Here is an 18330-nt window from a genome sequence, read left to right as displayed (position 1 = left end):
TAATGGGCCACACATGGGCCTTAGTGGAGGAGAGAGGGCAAGCCAGGGAGGTGGCTGATGACCCACAAGTATAGGGGATCTATCATAGTCCTTTCGATAAGTAAGAGTGTCGAACCCAACGAGGAGCAGAAGGAAATGATAGGCAGTTTCCAGCAAGGTATTCTCTGCAAGTACTGAAATAAGTGGTAAAAGATAGTTTTGTGATAAGATAATTTGTAACGAGCAACAAGTAACAAAAGTAAATAAAGTGCAGCAAGGTGGCCCAATCCTTTTTGTAGCAAAGGACAAGCCTGGACAAACTCTTATAAGATGTAAAGCGCTCCCGAGGACACATGGGAATATCGTCAAGCTAGTTTTCATCACGTTCATATGACTCGCGTTCGATACTTTGATAATTTGGTATGTGGGTGGACCGGTGCTTTGGTGCTGCCCTTACTTGGACAAGCATCCCACTTATGATTAACCTCTATTGCAAGCATCCGCAACTACAACAAAAGTATTAAGGTAAACCTAACCATAGCATGAAACATATGGATCCAAATCAGCCCCTTACGAAGCAACGCATAAACTAGCGTTTAAGCTTCTGTCACTCTAGCAACCCATCATCTACTTATTACTTCCTAATGCTTCCTCTAGGCCCAAATAATGGTGAAGTGTCATGTAGTTGACGTTCACATAACACCACTAGAGGAGAGACAACATACATCTCATCAAAATATCGAACGAATACCAAATTCACATGACTACTAATAGCAAGACTTCTCCCATGTCCTCAGGAACAAAAGTAACTACTCACAAAGCATAAACATGTTCATAATCAGAAGGGTGTTAATATGCATATAGGATCTGAACATATGATCTTCCACCAATTAAACCAACTAGCATCAACTACAAGGAGTAATTAACACTACTAGCAACCTACTGGCACCAATCCCGGACTTGGAGACAAGAATTGGATACAAGAGATGAACTAGGGTTTTGAGATGAGATGGTGCTGATGAAGATGTTGATGGAGATTGCCCTCTCCCGATGAGAGGAGCGTTGGTGATGATGATGGCGATGATTTCCCCCTCCGGGAGGGAAGTTTCCCCGGCAGAACAGCTCCGCCAGAGCCCTAGATTGGTTCCGCCACGGTTTCGCCTCATGGCGGCGGAGTTTCCTCCGATAAGATGGCTTATGATTTTTTTTCCATCGAAAGACTCCATATAGCAGAAGATGGCCACTGGAGGGCCACCAGGGGGCCCACGAGGTAGGGGGCACGCCCTGGGGGGTAGGGCGCGCCCCCACCCTCGTGGGCAGGGTGTGGCCCCCCTGGTGAAGTTCTTGCTCTCAGTATTTTTTATATATTTGGGAAACATCTTCCATGAAGTTTCAGGACTTTTGGAGCTGTGCAGAATAGGTCTCTAATATTTGCTCCTTTTCCAGCCTAGAATCCCAGCTGCCGGCATTCTCCCTCTTTATGTAAACCTTGTAAAATAAGAGAGAATAGGCATAAGTATTGTGACATAATGTGTAATAACAGCCCATAATGCAATAAATATCGATATAAAAGCATGATGCAGAATGGACGTATCAACTCCCCCAAGCTTAGACCCCACTTGTCCTCAAGCGAAAAGCCGAAACCGAAAAATATGTCCACTTGTTTAGAGATAGAGGTGTCGATAAAAATAAAATACAGACATGAGGGCATCATGATCATTCTTAGAATAGCAACTTATATAACTCTTGTCATATGATCTCTAATGCTAGAGTAATCACTCAATCACAATATCAAGTATGAATCGTAAACTTTTTTGAAAACTAACAAACTACAATCTCAGTCATTGAAACAATTGCAATTTATCATAACATAGGAAAGAGTCAATGTATAAGAGATTTTCAGCAAGTCCACATTCTAAACTATCATATAATCTTTCACAATTGCTGACACTCACGCAATACTTATGGGTATGGAGTTTTAATCGGACACAGGGAAAGATAGGGGCTTATAGTTTTGCCTCCCAACGTTTTACCTCAAGGGTAATGTCAATAGTAATTGTTCATGAAAACTCACATGCAATTAGCCATATATACCAGGATCTTTCCAACATATTGTGCTTGCCAAAGGATAAAGTGTAAAAAGGAAGGGTGAATATCACCATGATTCTTATGCAATGTAGGAGATAAAAGTAAAAGATAGGCCCTTCGCAGAGGGAAGCAGAGGTTGCCATGCACTTTTATGGTTGGATGCACAAAATCTTAATGCGAAAGAACGTCACTTTATATTGCCACTTGTGATATGGACCTTTATTATGCAGTTTGTCGCTTTTATTACTTCCATATCACATGCTCGTACAAAGCTTATTTCCTCCACACCAATCAATCATACATATTTAGAAAGCAATTTTTATTGCTTGCACCGATGACAACTTACTTGATAGATCTTGCTCAATCCATAGGTAGATATGGTGGACTCTTATGGCAAGACTGGTTTAAGGCTATTTGGAAGCACAAGTAGTATCTCTACTTGGTGCAATGAACTTGGCTAGCATGAGGGGGAAAGGCAGGCTCATCATGTTGGAAGATCCAAGACAATATAATTTATCTCAGATGTAAGAAAACATAACCCATTACGTTGTCTTCCTTGTCCAATGTCAACTCTTTAGCATGTCATATTTTAATGAGTGCCCACAATCATAAAACATGTCCAAGATAGTATATTTATATGTGAAGACCTCTCTTTCTTTATTACTTCCTATTAATTGCAACGATGACCAAAACTGTGTTTTTCAACTCTCAACAACTTTTATTCATCATACTCTTTCTATGTGAGCTCATTACTCTCCATAAGACTCATATGATCTCTTTGTTTCTTTTTATTTCTTTCTCTTTTCTTTTATTCACTTAGGATCATGGCAAAATAATCAAGCCCTTGACTCAACACTAATCTTTATTATATAGCTCACGGCCTCGATTACATAGAAGGATAATAAAGAAAAACTCACAACTAAATCATACTAAGAACTTTTATTCTACTAGATCAAGATGTTATCAAAAGGATCAAACTAAAGAAAACAGTAAATATAAAGGTGATGATGATACGATACTGGGGCACTCCCCCAAGCTTGGTAGTTGCCAAGTGGAGTGCCCATACCAGATACTCAATTCTTCTTTGCTGGTGGAGACGGTGGTGATTTTGTTGATGGCGTAGGCTTGTCGTCCCTCTTACAAGGCATAGGCTCACCATCATAGAAGAATGACCCACTCTCCGAGATCCTCAAATCTGCAGCCAAACTCATCCTTTTGAATTTGTATTCATACTCACAGTTTTGGTTTTGCAGGTCATAGATTTGAGCTTGAAGGTGCTCGATTTTCTCGTGAAGCTTGAAGATGGTCTCCCCGATCTTGTCGGCATCCAGCTTGTGTTTGTTGGTGAATTTTGCGATCATCATGTGGTTGGAGTTGAGTCCATGCTCCACCATCCCCTGACACTTGAAGACTTGTTGCTCCATTGCTTCGAGCCTCGTCTCCATGCTTCCGGTCCCCTTCGGTCCCTCAGCATCATGGATGTGCAGCAACCCATCACGCATCTCAATGGTTTGAGGGTGTCGCTGCACCTCCGCGAGGTAAGGGTTGATGACCTTCTCAAAGAACTTGTCCTTGGGAGCACTTGGAGACGCCATGATAATCTAGATCTGTCAGAAAAATAGCTCAAAACAAAGACAGGAGATTTTTGCGTGATACGGGAGTCAAAACCCCCGGGAGATTATATAATGAATTTTTACCGACCAAAATACGTGTCGTGTATGAAAATAGAGTCCGGAGAGCACACGAGGTGCCCACGAGGTAGGGGGCGCACCCGGTAGGGTAGGGTGCGCCCTCCACCCTCGTGGAGCCCTCGTGTCCTTCCCGGACTACTGCTTATTTTTCTATTTTTCTAAATATTCCAAAACAGAGAAATATTGCCTTAAAACTGTTTTGGAGTCGGTTTTCTTACCGCACCACATACCTATTCCTTTTCGGAGTCTGAAACATTCCGGAAAGTGTCCCTTATGTATTCCTCTGGGGTTACGGTTTCGATAACATTGGTTTCAACATTTATGGGATTACCTGAGATATAATGTTTGATTCTTTGACCGTTCACCACCTTCGGATTTGTGCCTTCGAAGTTGTTGATTTTTATGGCACCGGAACGGTAGACCTCCTCGATAACGTAAGGACCTTCCCATTTAGAGAGAAGCTTTCCTGCAAAAAATCTTAAACGAGAGTTGTATAGCAATACATAATCACCTACAATAAACTCACACTTTTGTATACTTTTATCATGCCATCTTTTAACTTTTTTCTTTAAACAACTTGGCATTTTCGTAGCCTTGGGTTCTCCATTCATCAAGTGAGCTAATATCAAATAACCTCTTCTCATCGGCAAGTTTAAAATCATAATTAAGTTCTTTAATAGCCCAATAAGCCTTGTGTTCTAGTTCGAGAGGTAAGTGACATGCTTTTCCATAGACCATTTTATACGGAGACATACCCATAGGATTTTCATATGCAGTTCTATAGGCCCATAATGCATCATCAAGTTTCTTGGACCAATTCTTTCTAGACCTATTAACAATCTTTTGCAAAATTAATTTGAGTTCTCTATTACTCAATTCTACTTAACCACTAGACTGAGGGTGATAAGGAGATGCAATTCTATGATTAACATCATATTTAGCAAGCATTTTACGGAAAGCACCATGAATAAAATGTGAACCACCATCAGTCATTAAATATCTAGGGACTCCAAATCTTGGAAAAATAAATTCTTTAAGCATTTTAATAGAAGTGTTATGATCAACACTACTAGTTGGAATAGCTTCTACCCACTTAGTAACATAATTAACAACAACTAAAATATGTGTATAACCATTAGAGGAAGGAAAATGTCCCATATAGTCAAAGCCCCAAACATCAAATGGTTCAATAACAAGTGAATAATTCATAGGCATTTCTTGACGTATAATAATATTACCAATTCTTTGACATTCATCACAAGATAAGACAAACTTATGGGCATCCTTGAAGAGAGTAGGCCAATAAAAACCAGATTGCAGTACCTTATGTGCAGTTCTATCTCCAGCATGGTGTCCTCCATAAGCTTCGGAGTGACACTTGTGTAGGATCTGTTCATGTTCATGCTCAGGCACACAATGTCTAATAACACCATCTACTCCTTCTTTATAAAGATGTGGGTCATCCCAAGAGTAATGCCTCAAATCATAGAAGAACTTTTTCTTTTGCTGGTATGTGAAACTAGGTGGTATAAACTTAGCAAAAATGTAATTAGCATAATCAGCATACCATGGAGCAGAATGAGAAGCATTTATGACATTTAATTGCTCATCTGGGAAGCTATCATCAATAGGTAGTGGATCATCAAGCACATTTTCTAACCTAGACAAGTTGTCTGCAACGGGGTTCTCAGCTCCTTTTCTATCAACAATATGCAAATCAAATTCTTGTAGCAAGAGAACCCATCTAATAAGTCTAGGTTTAGCATCTTTCTTTTCCATAAGATATTTAATAGCAACATGATCAGTGTGAATAGTTACTTTAGAATCAACAATATAAGGTCTAAACTTATCACAAGCAAATACAACTGCTAAGAATTCTTTTTCAGTAGTAGCATAATTTCTTTGAGCATTGTCTAGAGTTTTACTAACATACTGAATAACATTTAGTTTCTTATCAACTCTTTGTCCTAGAACAGCACCTACAGCATAATCACTAGCATCACACATAATTTCAAAGGGTAAATTCCAATCAGGTGGTTGAACAATAGGTGCAGAAATCAATGCTTTCTTAAGTATTTCAAATGCTTCTACACAATCATCATCAAAGACAAATGGTATATCTTTTTGTAATAAATTAGTCAGAGGCCGAGAAATTTTTGAGAAGTCCTTAATGAACCTCCTATAAAAACCAGCATGACCAAGGAAACTTCTTATACCTTTGATGTCCTTGGGACATGGCATCTTTTCAATAGCATCAACCTTGGCTTTATCAACTTCAATACCTCTTTCAGAAACTTTATGCACCAAGACAATACCTTCATTAACCATAAAGTGGCACTTTTCCCAATTCAAGACAAGATTAGTTTCTTCACATCTCTACAAAACTCGATCAAGGTTGCTCAAGCAATCATCAAAAGAAGATCCATAGACGGAAAAGTCGTCCATGAAAACCTCACAAATCTTTTCACAAAAGTCAGAGAATATAGCCATCATGCATCTTTGAAAGGTAGCGGGTGCATTACATAAACCAAAAGGCATATGTCTATAAGCAAAAGTACCAAAAGGGCATGTAAAAGTAGTCTTTGATTGATCTTTGGCTGACACGGGTATTTGAGAGAAACCAGAATAACCATCTAGAAAGCAAAAATGTGTATGTTTGGACAATCTTTCTAGCATTTGATCGATAAAAGGTAAGGGATAATGATCCTTTTTAGTAGCCTTATTTAATTTGCGGAAATCAATTACCATCCTATAACCTGTAATAATTCTTTGAGGAATCAATTCATCTTTATCATTAAGAACAACAGTAATACCTCCCTTCTTAGGGACACAATGGACAGCCCTTACCCATTGACTATCAGCAACGGGATAAATTATACCTTCCTCAAGGATCTTTAGTATCTCCTTTCTTACCACTTGTTTCATTTTAGGATTCAGTCGGCGTTGATGATCACGAACTGGTTTAGCATCTTCTTCCAAATTAATTTTATGTTGACATAGAGTGGGACTAGTGCCCTTAAGATCATCAAGAGTATACCCAATAGCAGCACGATGCTTCTTCAGAGTTTTCAATAATCTCTCTTCTTCATGCTCTGAAAGGTTAGCACTAATAATAATAGGATATATCTTTTTCTCGTCAAGATAAGCATATTTAAGAGTATCAGGTAACGGTTTAAGCTCAAACATGGGATCACCCTTGGGTGGAGGAGGATCCCCTAGGATTTCAATAGGTAAATTATTTTTCAGAATAGGTTCCTGTTTAAAGAATACTTTATCTAATTCCCTTCTTTCATTCATAAATGTATCATTTTCATGGTCTAGCAAGTATTGTTCTAAAGGATCACTAGGAGGTACGGCAACAGAAGCAAGACCAATAATTTCATCCTTACTAGGTAATTCTTCTTCACGGTGTTGTCTACCAAATTTAGAAAAATTAAATTCATGAGTCATATCATCTAAACCGATAGTAACAACATCTCTTTTGCAATCTATGGTAGCATTAACAGTATTTAAGAAGGGTCTACCAAATATAATGGGACAAAAGCTATCTTGTGGTGAACCAAGAACAAGAAAATCAGCAGGATATTTAGTTTTCCCACACAAGACTTCAACATCTCTAACAATTCCCATTGGTGAAATAGTATCTCTATTGGCAAGTTTAATTGTGACATCAATATCTTCCATCTTAGCAGGTGCAATATCATGCATAACTTCTTGGTATAAGGAATAAGGTATTGCACTAGCACTAGCACCCATATCACATAAGCCATGATAACAATGATCTCCTATTTTAACAGAAATAATAGGCATGCCTACCATAGGTCTAGGTTTATCTTTATCACGGGGTTTAGCAATTCTAGCAGTTTCATTACAGAAATAAATAACATGCCCATCTATATTATCAGACAAGAGATCTTTAACAATAGCAATATTAGGTTCAACTTTAACTTACTCACGAGGTGTATATGTTTTAATATTGCTTTTACGAACTATAGTTGAAGCTTTAGCATGATCCTTTATCCTAACAGGGAAAGGTGGTTTCTCAACATAAGTAGGAACAATAGGATCATTATAAGTGATAGTCTTTTCTTCAACTTTAATAGGTGCAGCTACTTTTACTTCTATGGGAGGATGATATTTAAACCACTTCTCCTTGGGGAGATCAACATAAGCAGCAAAAGATTCACAGAAAGAAGCTACTATCTCAGAGTCAAGTCCATATTTAGTGCTAAATTTACGAAAAATATCGGTATCCATAAAAGATTTAACACAATCAAAACTAGGTGTCATACCTGACTCCTTACCATTGTCGAGGTCCCAATCTTCAGAGTTGCATTTAATTCTTTCCAATAAATCCCATTTGAATTCAATAGTCTTCATCATAAAAGAGCCAGCACAAGAAGTATCAAGCATAGTGCGATTGTTACCAGAAAGCCGAGCATAAAATTTTTGAATAATCATTTCTCTTGAGAGCTCATGATTGGGGCATGAATATAACATTGATTTAAGCCTCCCCCAAGCTTGAGCGATGCTTTCTCCTTCGCGAGGCCAAAAATTATATATATAATTGCGATCACGATGAACAAGATGCATAGGATAAAACTTCTGATGAAATTCCAATTTCAATCGTTTGTAATTCCAAGACCTCATATCATCACATAGCCTATACCATGTCGATGCATCTCCCCTCAAAGATAAGGGGAAGACGTTCTTCTTAACAACATCTCCAGGTACACCCGCAAGCTTAAATAATCCACAAACTTGATCCACATATATCAAATGTTCATCGGATGTTTTGTTCCATCTCCTAAAAAGGATTAGCTAGCAGTTTTTCTATCATACCCGGAGGAACTTAAAAGCAAGCATTTTCATTTTAATTTTCATTTTCAGTAGGTTCAGTAGGTTGGGGAGCAACTCTTTGCTCTACTGGTCAGGGTGAAGATACCCCGAACAAGCCCCTCAGAGGATTACCTTCCATGGTAACAAGTGACAGTAAATTTCAGCACACTATATAAATTTTTCCTTACCAAATTCCACCTACCAAAGGCGCTTCACTCCCCGGCAACGGCGCCAGAAAAGAGTCTTGATGACCCACAAGTATAGGGGATCTATCGTATTCCTTTCGATAAGTAAGAGTGTCGAACCCAACGAGGAGCAGAAGGAAATGATAAGCGGTTTCCATCAAGGTATTCTCTGCAAGTACTGAAATAAGTGGTAACAGGTAGTTTTGTGATAAGATAATTTGTAACGAGCAACAAGTAACAAAAGTAAATAAGGTGCAGCAAGGTGGACCAATCCTTTTTGTAGCAAAGGACAAGCCTGGACAAATTCTTATAAGATGTAAAGCGCTCCCGAGGACACATGGGAATATCGTCAAGCTAGTTTTCATCACGTTCATATGATTCGCGTTCGGTACTTTGATATTTGGTATGTGGGTGGACCGGTTCTTGGGTGCTGCCCTTACTTGGACAAGCATCCCACTTATGATTAACCTCTATTGCAAGCATCCGCAACTACAACAAAAGTATTAAGGTAAACCTAACCATAGCATGAAACATATGGATCCAAATCAGCCCCTTACGAAGCAACACATAAACTAGGGTTTAAGCTTCTGTCACTCTAGCAACCCATCATCTACTTATTACTTCCCAATGCCTTCCTCTAGGCCCAAATAATGGTGAAGTGTCATGTAGTCGACGTTCACATAACACCACTAGAGGAGAGACAACATACATCTCATCAAAATATTGAACGAATACCAAATTCACATGACTACTAATAGCAAGACTTCTCCCATGTCCTCAGGAACAAAAGTAACTACTCACAAAGCATAAACATGTTCATAATCAGAGGGGTATAAATATGCATATAGGATCTGAACATATGATCTTCCACCAATTAAACCAACTAGCATCAACTACAAGGAGTAATTAACACTACTAGCAACCTACTAGCACCAATCCTGGACTTGGAGACAAGAATTGGATACAAGAGATGAACTAGGGTTTTGAGATGAGATGGTGCTGATGAAGATGTTGATGGAGATTGCCCTCTCCCGATAAGAGGAGCTTTGGTGATGATGATGGCGATGATTTCCCCCTCCGGGAGGGAATTTTCCCCGGCAGAACAGCTCCGCCAGAGGCCTAGATTGGTTCGGTCAAGGTTCCGCCTCGTGGCGGCGGAGTTTCGTCCGAGAAGATGGCTTATGAATTTTTTCATCGAAAGACTCCATAGAGTAGAAGATGGCCACCGGAGGGCCACCAGGGGGCCCACGAGGTAGGGGGCACGCCCCCCACCCTCATGGGCAGGGTGTGGCCCCCTGGTGAAGTTCTTGCTCTCATTATTTTTTATATATTTGGAAAACATCTTCTGTGAAGTTTCAGGAATTTTGGAGCTGTGCAGAATAGGTCTCTAATATTTGCTCCTTTTCCAGCCCAGAATCCCAGCTGCCGGCATTCTCCCTCTTTAAGTAAACCTTGTAAAATAAGATAGAATAGGCATAAGTATTGTCACATAATGTGTAATAACAGCCCATAATGCAATAAATATCGATATAAAAGCATGATGCAAAATGGACGTATCAGTGCCCCCCCCCCTTGCCAATCCGAATTGGACAAGGGGTGGGGTGGCGCCCCCCTTTCCCTCTCCTACTCCTCCTCTCTTTCCCTCTTTGCTATTCCGAAAAAGGAAAAAGGAGAGGGGAATCCTACTTGGACTAGGGAGTCCTAGTAGGACTCCCCACACCTAGCGGGCCACCCTTGGGCCGGCCACCTCTCCTCCCCCCTTTATATACGTGAGAGGGGGCACCCCAAAGACACACCAAGTCTTCTCTTAGCCGTGTAGGTTCCCCCCTCCACAGTTACACACCTCGGTCATATCATTGTAGTGCTTAGGCGAACAACTGCGCCCGTAACTTCGTCATCGTCGTCGCCATGCTGTCGTGCTGATGGAACTCTCCCTCGTACTCAACTGGGTCAAGAGATCGAGGGACGTCATTGAGCTGAACGTGTGCTGAACGCGAAGGTGCCGTACGTTCGGTGCTTGGATCAGTTGGATCATGAAGACGTTCGACTACATCAACCGTGATACTCAACGCTTCTACTTTTGGTCTATGAGGGTACGTGGACACACTCTCGCCGCTCATTGCTATGCTTCTCCTAGATAGATCTTGCATGATCGTAGGAATTTTTTTTTGAAATACAACATTCCCTAACATTGGTATCAGAGCCAGGTCTATGCATAGATGTTATATGCACGAGTAGAACACGATGAGTTGTGCGCGATAATAGTCATACTGCTTACCAACAACGTCTTGCTTTGATTCGGCTGTATTGTTGGATCAACCGGCCCAAACCAACATTACATGACCGCGTTCATGAGACTGTTCTACCGACATGCTTCGCACACAGGTGGCTAGCGGGTGTATGTTTCTCCAACTTTAGTTGAATCGAGTTTGACTACGCCTGGTCCTTGTTGAAGGTTAAAACAACACACTTGACTAAAAATCGTTGTGGTTTTGATGCGTAGGTAAGAACAGTTCTAGCTAGAAGCCCGTAGCAGCCACGTAAAACTTGTAACAACAAAGTAGAGGACGGCTAACTTATTTTTGCAAGGCATGTTGTGATGTGATATGGTCAAGACGTGATGAGATATAAATTGTTGTATGAGATGATCATGTTTTGTAACCATTATCGGCAACTGGTAGGAGCCTTATGGTTGTCACTTTATTGTATGAAATGCAATCGCCATGTAATTGCTTTACTTTATCACTAAGCGGTAGCGATAGTCGTAGAAGCAATAGTTGGCGAGACGACAATGATGCTACAATGGAGATCAAGGTGTCAAGCCGGTGAAGATGGTGATCATGATGGTGCTTTGGAGATGGAGATCAAAGGCACAAGATGATGATGGCCATATCATATCACTTATTTTGATTGCATGTGATGTTTATCTTTTATGCATCTTATTTTGCTTAGTACGGAGGTAGCATTATAAGATGATCACTCACTAAATTTCAAGGTATAATTGTTCTCCCTGAGTATGCACCGTTGCTACAGTTCATCGTGCCGAGACACCACGTGATGATCGGGTGTGATAAGCTCTACGTTCACATACAACGGGTGCAAGCCAGTTTTGCACACGCGGAATACTTGGGTTAAACTTGACGAGCCTAGCATATGCAGATATGGCCTCGAAACACTGAGACCAAAAGGTCGGACGTGAATCATATAGTAGGTATGATCAACATAGTGATGTTCACCATTGAAAACTACTCCATCTCACGTGATGATCGGACATGGTTTAGTTGATATGGATCAAGTGATCGTTTAGATGACTAGAGAGATGTCTATCTAAGTGGGAGTTCTTAAGTAATATGATTAATTGAACTTTAATTTATCATGAACTTAGTACCTGATAGTATTTTGCATGTCTATGTTGTTTTAGATCAATGGCCCGTGCTACCGTTCCCTTGAATTTTAATGCGTTCCTAGAGAAAGCTAAGTTGAAAGATGATGGTAGCAACTACACGGACTGGGTCCGTAACTTGTGGATTATCCTCATTACTGCACAAAAGAATTACTTCCTGGAAGCACCGCTAGGTGCAAGACCCACTGGAGGAGCAACTCTAGACGTTACGAGCGTCTGGCAGAGCAAAGCTGATGACTACTCAATAGTTCACTGTGCTATGCTTTACGGCTTACAACTGGGACTTCAACGACGTTTTGAATGTCATGGAGCATATGAGTTGTTCCAGGAGTTGAAGTTAACATTTCAAGCAAATGCCTGGATTGAGAGATATGAAGTCTCCAATAAGTTCTACAGCTACAAGATGGAGGAGAATAGTTCTGTCAGTGAACATATACTCAGAATGTCTGGGTACCACAACCACTTGACTCAACTGGGAGTTAATGTTCCTAATGATAGTGTCATTGACAGAGTTCTTCAATCACTGCCACCAAGGTACAAAAGCTTCATGATGAACTATAATATGCAAGCGATGGATAAGACAATTCCCGAGCTCTTTACGATGCTAAAGGCTGCGGAGGTAGAAATCGAGGAGGAGCATCAAGTGTTGATGGTTAACAAGACCACTAGTTTAAAGAAGAAGGGCACAGGGAAGAAGGGGAACTTCAAGAAGAACAGCAAGCAAGTTGCTGCTCAAGTGAAGAAGCCCAAGTCTGGACCTAAGCCTGAGACTGAGTGCTTCTACTGCAAAGGGACTGGTCACTTGAAGCGGAACTGCCCCAAGTATTTGGCAGATAAGAAGGATGGCAAAGTGAAAGGTATAGTTGATATACATGTTATTGATGTGTGCCTTACTAATGCTTGTAGTAGTGCCTGGGTATTTTATACTGGTATGTTGCTCATATTTGCAACTTGAAACAGGGGCTACAGATTAAACGAAGATTGGCTAAGGATGAGGTGACGATGCACGTGGGAAATGGTTCCAAAGTCGATGTGATCGTCGTCGGCACGCTACCTCTACATCTACTTTCGGGATTAGTTTTAGACCTAACTAATTGCTATTTGGTGCCCGCGTTAAGCATGAACATTATATCTGGATCTTGTTTGATGCAAGATGGTTATTCATTTAAATCAGAGAATAATGGTTGTTCTATTTATATGAGTAATATCTTTTATGGTCATGCACCCTTGATGAGTGGTCTATTTTTGTTGAATCTCGATAGTAGTGATACACATATTCATAGTATTGAAGCCAAAAGATACAAGTTCAATAATGATAGTGCAACTTATTTTTGGCACTACCGTTTAGGTCATATTGGTGTAAAGCGCATGAAGAAACTCCATGCTGATGGACTTTTGGAATCACTTGATTATGAATCACTTGATGCTTGCGAACCATGCCTCATGGGCAAGATGACTAAGACTCTGTTCTCCGGAACGATGGAGCGAGCAACATACTTGTTGGAAATAATACATACTTGTAACGCCTCGATGCGGCTATATCTCCCACGTGTCGAAGCATGACTTAGAGGCATAACCGCATTGAAAGCAATGTCGCAAGTGAGGTAATCTTCACTCAACCCATGTAATACATAAGGGAAAAAGATACATAGTTGGCTTACAATCGCCACTTCACACAATACATGAATAAAGCACTACATCATCCAAATACAATCAAGGTCCGACTACGGAACCAAAATAAAAGAAGAACCCCAAATGCGACAAGGTCCCCGATCGACCCCAACTGGGCTCCACTACCGATCAACTAGAATGAAACAACACAAAGGACACGATCTTCATCGAGCTCCTCCTGATCTTGGTTGCGTCATCTGCACGGTCTCAACGGCACCTGCAAACTAGTTTTGGAAGTACCTATGAGTCACGGGGACTTAGCAATATCGCACCCTCGCGATCAAGACTATTTAAGCTTATGGATAAGGTAAAAGGTATGAGGTGGAGCTGCAGCAAGCGACTAGCATATATGGTGGCTAACATACGCAAATGAGAGCGAGAAGAGAAGGCAAAGCACGATCGAGAAAGCATGATCAAGAAGTGATCCTAAAAAACCTACGTCAAGCATAACTCCAACAACCGTGTTCACTTCCCGGACTCCGCCGGAAAGAGACCATCACGGTTACACACGCAGTTGATGCATTTTTAATTAAGGTCAACTTCAGGTTTTCTACAACCGGACGTTAACAAATTCCCATCTGCCCATAACCACGGGCATGGCTTTCGAAAGTTCAAATCCCTGCAGGGGTGTCCCAACTTAGCCCATCACAAGCTCTCACGGTCAACGAAGGAATAGACCTTCTAGCGGGAAGACCCGATCAGACTCGGAATCCCGGTTACAAGACATTTCGACAATGTAAAACTAAACCAGCAACACCGCCCGAATGTGCCGAAAATCCCGATAGGAGCTGCACATATCTCTTTCTCAGGGCACACCGGATTGTCCAAACTTCCGGTAGTCCAGCCCAGAGTTGCCCCTGGTGGCCACCGGCGGCTGACAAGTTGGACCAACACTCAGAAGAGCACTGGCCCGGGGGTTTAAAATAATGATGACCTTGGGCACGCGACCCCCAAGGGAAAAGAAAAGGATGGGTGGCGAATGGTAAAACCAATGTTGGGCATTGCTGGAAGAGTTTTACTTAAGGCGAACTGTCAAGGGGTTCCCATTATTACCCAACCGCGTAAGGAACGCAAAATCCGGGAACATAACACCGATATGATGGAAACTAGGGCGGCAAGAGTGGAACAAAACACCAGGCATAAGGCCGAGCCTTCCACCCTTTACCAAGTATATAGATGCATTGATTAAATAAGATATATTGTGATATCCCAACAAGTAAACATGTTCCAACAAGGAACAACATCTCCATGTTCCAACAAGGAACAAACTTCAATCTTCACCTGCAACTAACAACGCTGTAAGAGGGGCTGAGCAAAGCGGTAACATAGCCAATCAATGGTTTGCTAGGACAAGGTGGGTTAGAGGCTTGGTTTAACAATATGGGAGGCATGATAAGCAAGTGGTAGGTATCGCAGCATAGGCATAGCAAAAGAGCGGGCATCTAGCAAAGCAAAGATAGAAGTGATTTCGAGGGTATGGTCATCTTGCCTGAAATCCCGCAAGGAAGAAGAATGAGTCCAAGAAGAAGGCAAACGGACGTAGGCGAACGAATCCTCACAAACGCGATGTTATCGGAACCAACCCGAAGAAGCAACACCGGAAAGAGAGCAAACAACATGGTAAACAACCACCAAATAAACATGGCATGATGCACAACCAAGTATGATGCATGTCCGGTTTAATGAGGCATGGCATGGCAAAGTGCACAAACAATTCTACAAATTAAGTGGAGCTCAGTATGCAACGAGTTGCATATTGACAAAACACCACAACAAGTTATTTAGTTCGATCTCGTTTATGTACCCAACAATATTAAATGTTGGTTAACATCGCAAGAGGGTGAAGCAAAAGAAAACTACCTATCTAGACAAGTTTAAATGAGGCCGGATACAACGAACAACAATTTCGGTGAATCCCCATGTGCATATATTAGGTTTGGTCCTGTTCTGCCCTAAACCATATTTTATAGTTATGAAACATGCAAGATGATGCCACCATGTTAAACTAGGCAAAATTCTACCCCATTTACATATAAAGATTATTTAATTTGGAGCTATGGTTATTTAGTTATGAATTAAATCATTTTAGCATGGCATTAGGAGCAAATTTAAACAAACAACATTTTAGACATTTTAAACATGGATGAAAGTTGCATATTATTAAACTAGAAAAAATTCTAAGCAACTTTCATATATAATTTATTTAGATCCGATGCACGGTTATTAAGTTATTATATGCATGAAGTTTAGGGACCTCTCTATAAAAACTGCAGTCTCAGGTTAAATGGACAAATTCGCAGCGCACAAAAAAACAACTATGGGCTGAATCTAGAACAGAGCTGGGGAGCTGCTCACATTGAGCCTCGGCCCATTCGGAGAGGAGACCGGCTGGTGGAGAGGCTGGGCCTCAACGTCTTGATGGGCCGCGAAGAAGCACAAGTCGAAGCCGGCCCAGGCACTCGATCGGGACGCAGTGGCGGCTGGCGCGCTGCTGTAGCTGGGCTTTGCGTGAAGGAGGGAGCTGGGCCTCGGGGCTTGCGGCTGGGCCGGCTAGGCGTTTGATCTGCGGAGCTGTCTTCTCTGTGGGCTGGAGTGGAGATGGGCCGGAGGCTGCAGGTGGCAGGCCGCGGTGCTGGGCTCGTCCCTCTCCTCGATCCTGTCTGGATCGAGCGAGGGGGTGCGGGGCCGCGGTCAACGCGCAGGGCGCGCTCGATACGAACATGAGGCAGTCGAGGCAGGGGCCGCGGGCGCAGGATCTGGTGCTGCCGTGGATGCAGGCGAGGAGGACGACTCCGGCGGGGCCAGCAGGGCGAGGACGACGGCGACCGGACACGGGAGCGGGCGAGGGAAGCAGCTGGGTTCGGATCCGGCGGTCTGCGTCTTGTTGTAGGTGACCGGACACAGCAGGACGGCGACGTCGACGCCGTGGATCTTGGGCGAGTTCCTGCCCATTCCTGGGAAGGAGAGAGAGACCCACCATGAGAGAGAGAGGGAAAATCAGGAGGAGGATCAGAGGACAGAGAGGAAGGGTCGGCGACCCGTGGGGCTCCAGCAAGGTTGGGGAGGTCTGGCGCCATGAACGTGCAGGGCGGCGGGGACAAGCTCGGTGCTCACGATCCATTCAGGATCGATCAGAGGAGGGAAGAGGAGGCACGGCCTCGATCGTCCTCGAGCACATGGGCGGTGACGAGGCAAGGCGGTGGTGGTTGGGCACTGAAAACAAAGAGAGTGGCGGCGGGGATGGAATGGATCGATGGAAGGATGGGATAGGATCCCTAATTCCTAGGGTTGCCCATTATATACGCAGGTGAGTTAGGTTAGGGGCTACCTCATCCCTACGATCGTAATCGTACGGTCGCGAATAAAATAGTTAGGGAGCCCAAATAAAAAAACGATGACGTTTTGTAGATGTTTGGGGATGATCCGGACACAACGGTGGCGACAGCCCGGGTCGGGTCCAGGACAACTTTCGGGCGCGCGAGGAGGGTCGCGGGCTGACGAGAGAGGTTAGGTAGGGCCTGGCGGTGAGTAGTGAGCTGTGTAGACGGTCTCGAGCTGAGAGAAGAGAAGAGAGAGAGGCCCGGCGACTGTCTCCGGAGACCGAAAACGTCCGACGTTAGACCGGCTATAATGCTGCTATAGTTATCCGTTGGGGCATCAATCGATCTCCGAATGCGATGACACTTGACAGGCGGCCTATCTACACTATAATAAGACCACACGTCAACTCTCATCCCATTCCGAGAACATTTTCCGGCCACTTATAAAATAATATTTTGGACATGCCTCGGGCACGTGCAAGTGTGTCTGGGCTCAGAACGGACAACGGAAGGAACTGGGAGAACCCGGACGGATGCAAGTTTTAAAACATGATGATGCAATGCACATGATGACATGACAAGATGCAACATGCAAGCGAATGACAAGGCAACAACAGCGAATAACTGGCGGACACCTGGCACAACGGTCTCGGGGCGTTACAACACTCCACCACTACGAGAGGATCTCGTCCCGAGATCTAGAATGGCACCGGAGGGACAAACGGAAGAGAAAGAGAAGAGGTCAAACTAAATTGCTTCTTTGGCAAACGAGTGAAACCAAGGAACCTTGAAGAGGTTAATCCATATTGAGAAAAGAATACAGTGGAGATGAATGAAGTTGAAAGCACTCCGGTAGGGAAGAGGAAAACAAGGAAGAGCAAATTTTGACAGCACTCCGGTTGGAAAGAGATGAAAGACTTGATAAAATGAAAGAGCATGAGCAAAGGGGCACAACACTCCGGTTAAAAGGATAAGCATGACAAGGACAAGAAGAAGGTTCGAAGAGAGCAGCAACACAATGCCTCCGGGAGAAAGAAATAGAAGATAGATGATTAAAATAAAAGAATGGAGAAGAAAATGCCAACTTCTGCCACAAAAGAGTTTGAGAAGGCATCCTTAGGAGAATGGTCGAATGGAGTTGTTGGAACACCAGC

Source organism: Triticum dicoccoides, chromosome 2A, assembly GCF_002162155.2.
Source record: "Triticum dicoccoides isolate Atlit2015 ecotype Zavitan chromosome 2A, WEW_v2.0, whole genome shotgun sequence".
Taxonomy (NCBI): Eukaryota; Viridiplantae; Streptophyta; class Magnoliopsida; order Poales; family Poaceae; genus Triticum; species Triticum dicoccoides.
This window is presented reverse-complemented; position numbering follows the sequence as displayed.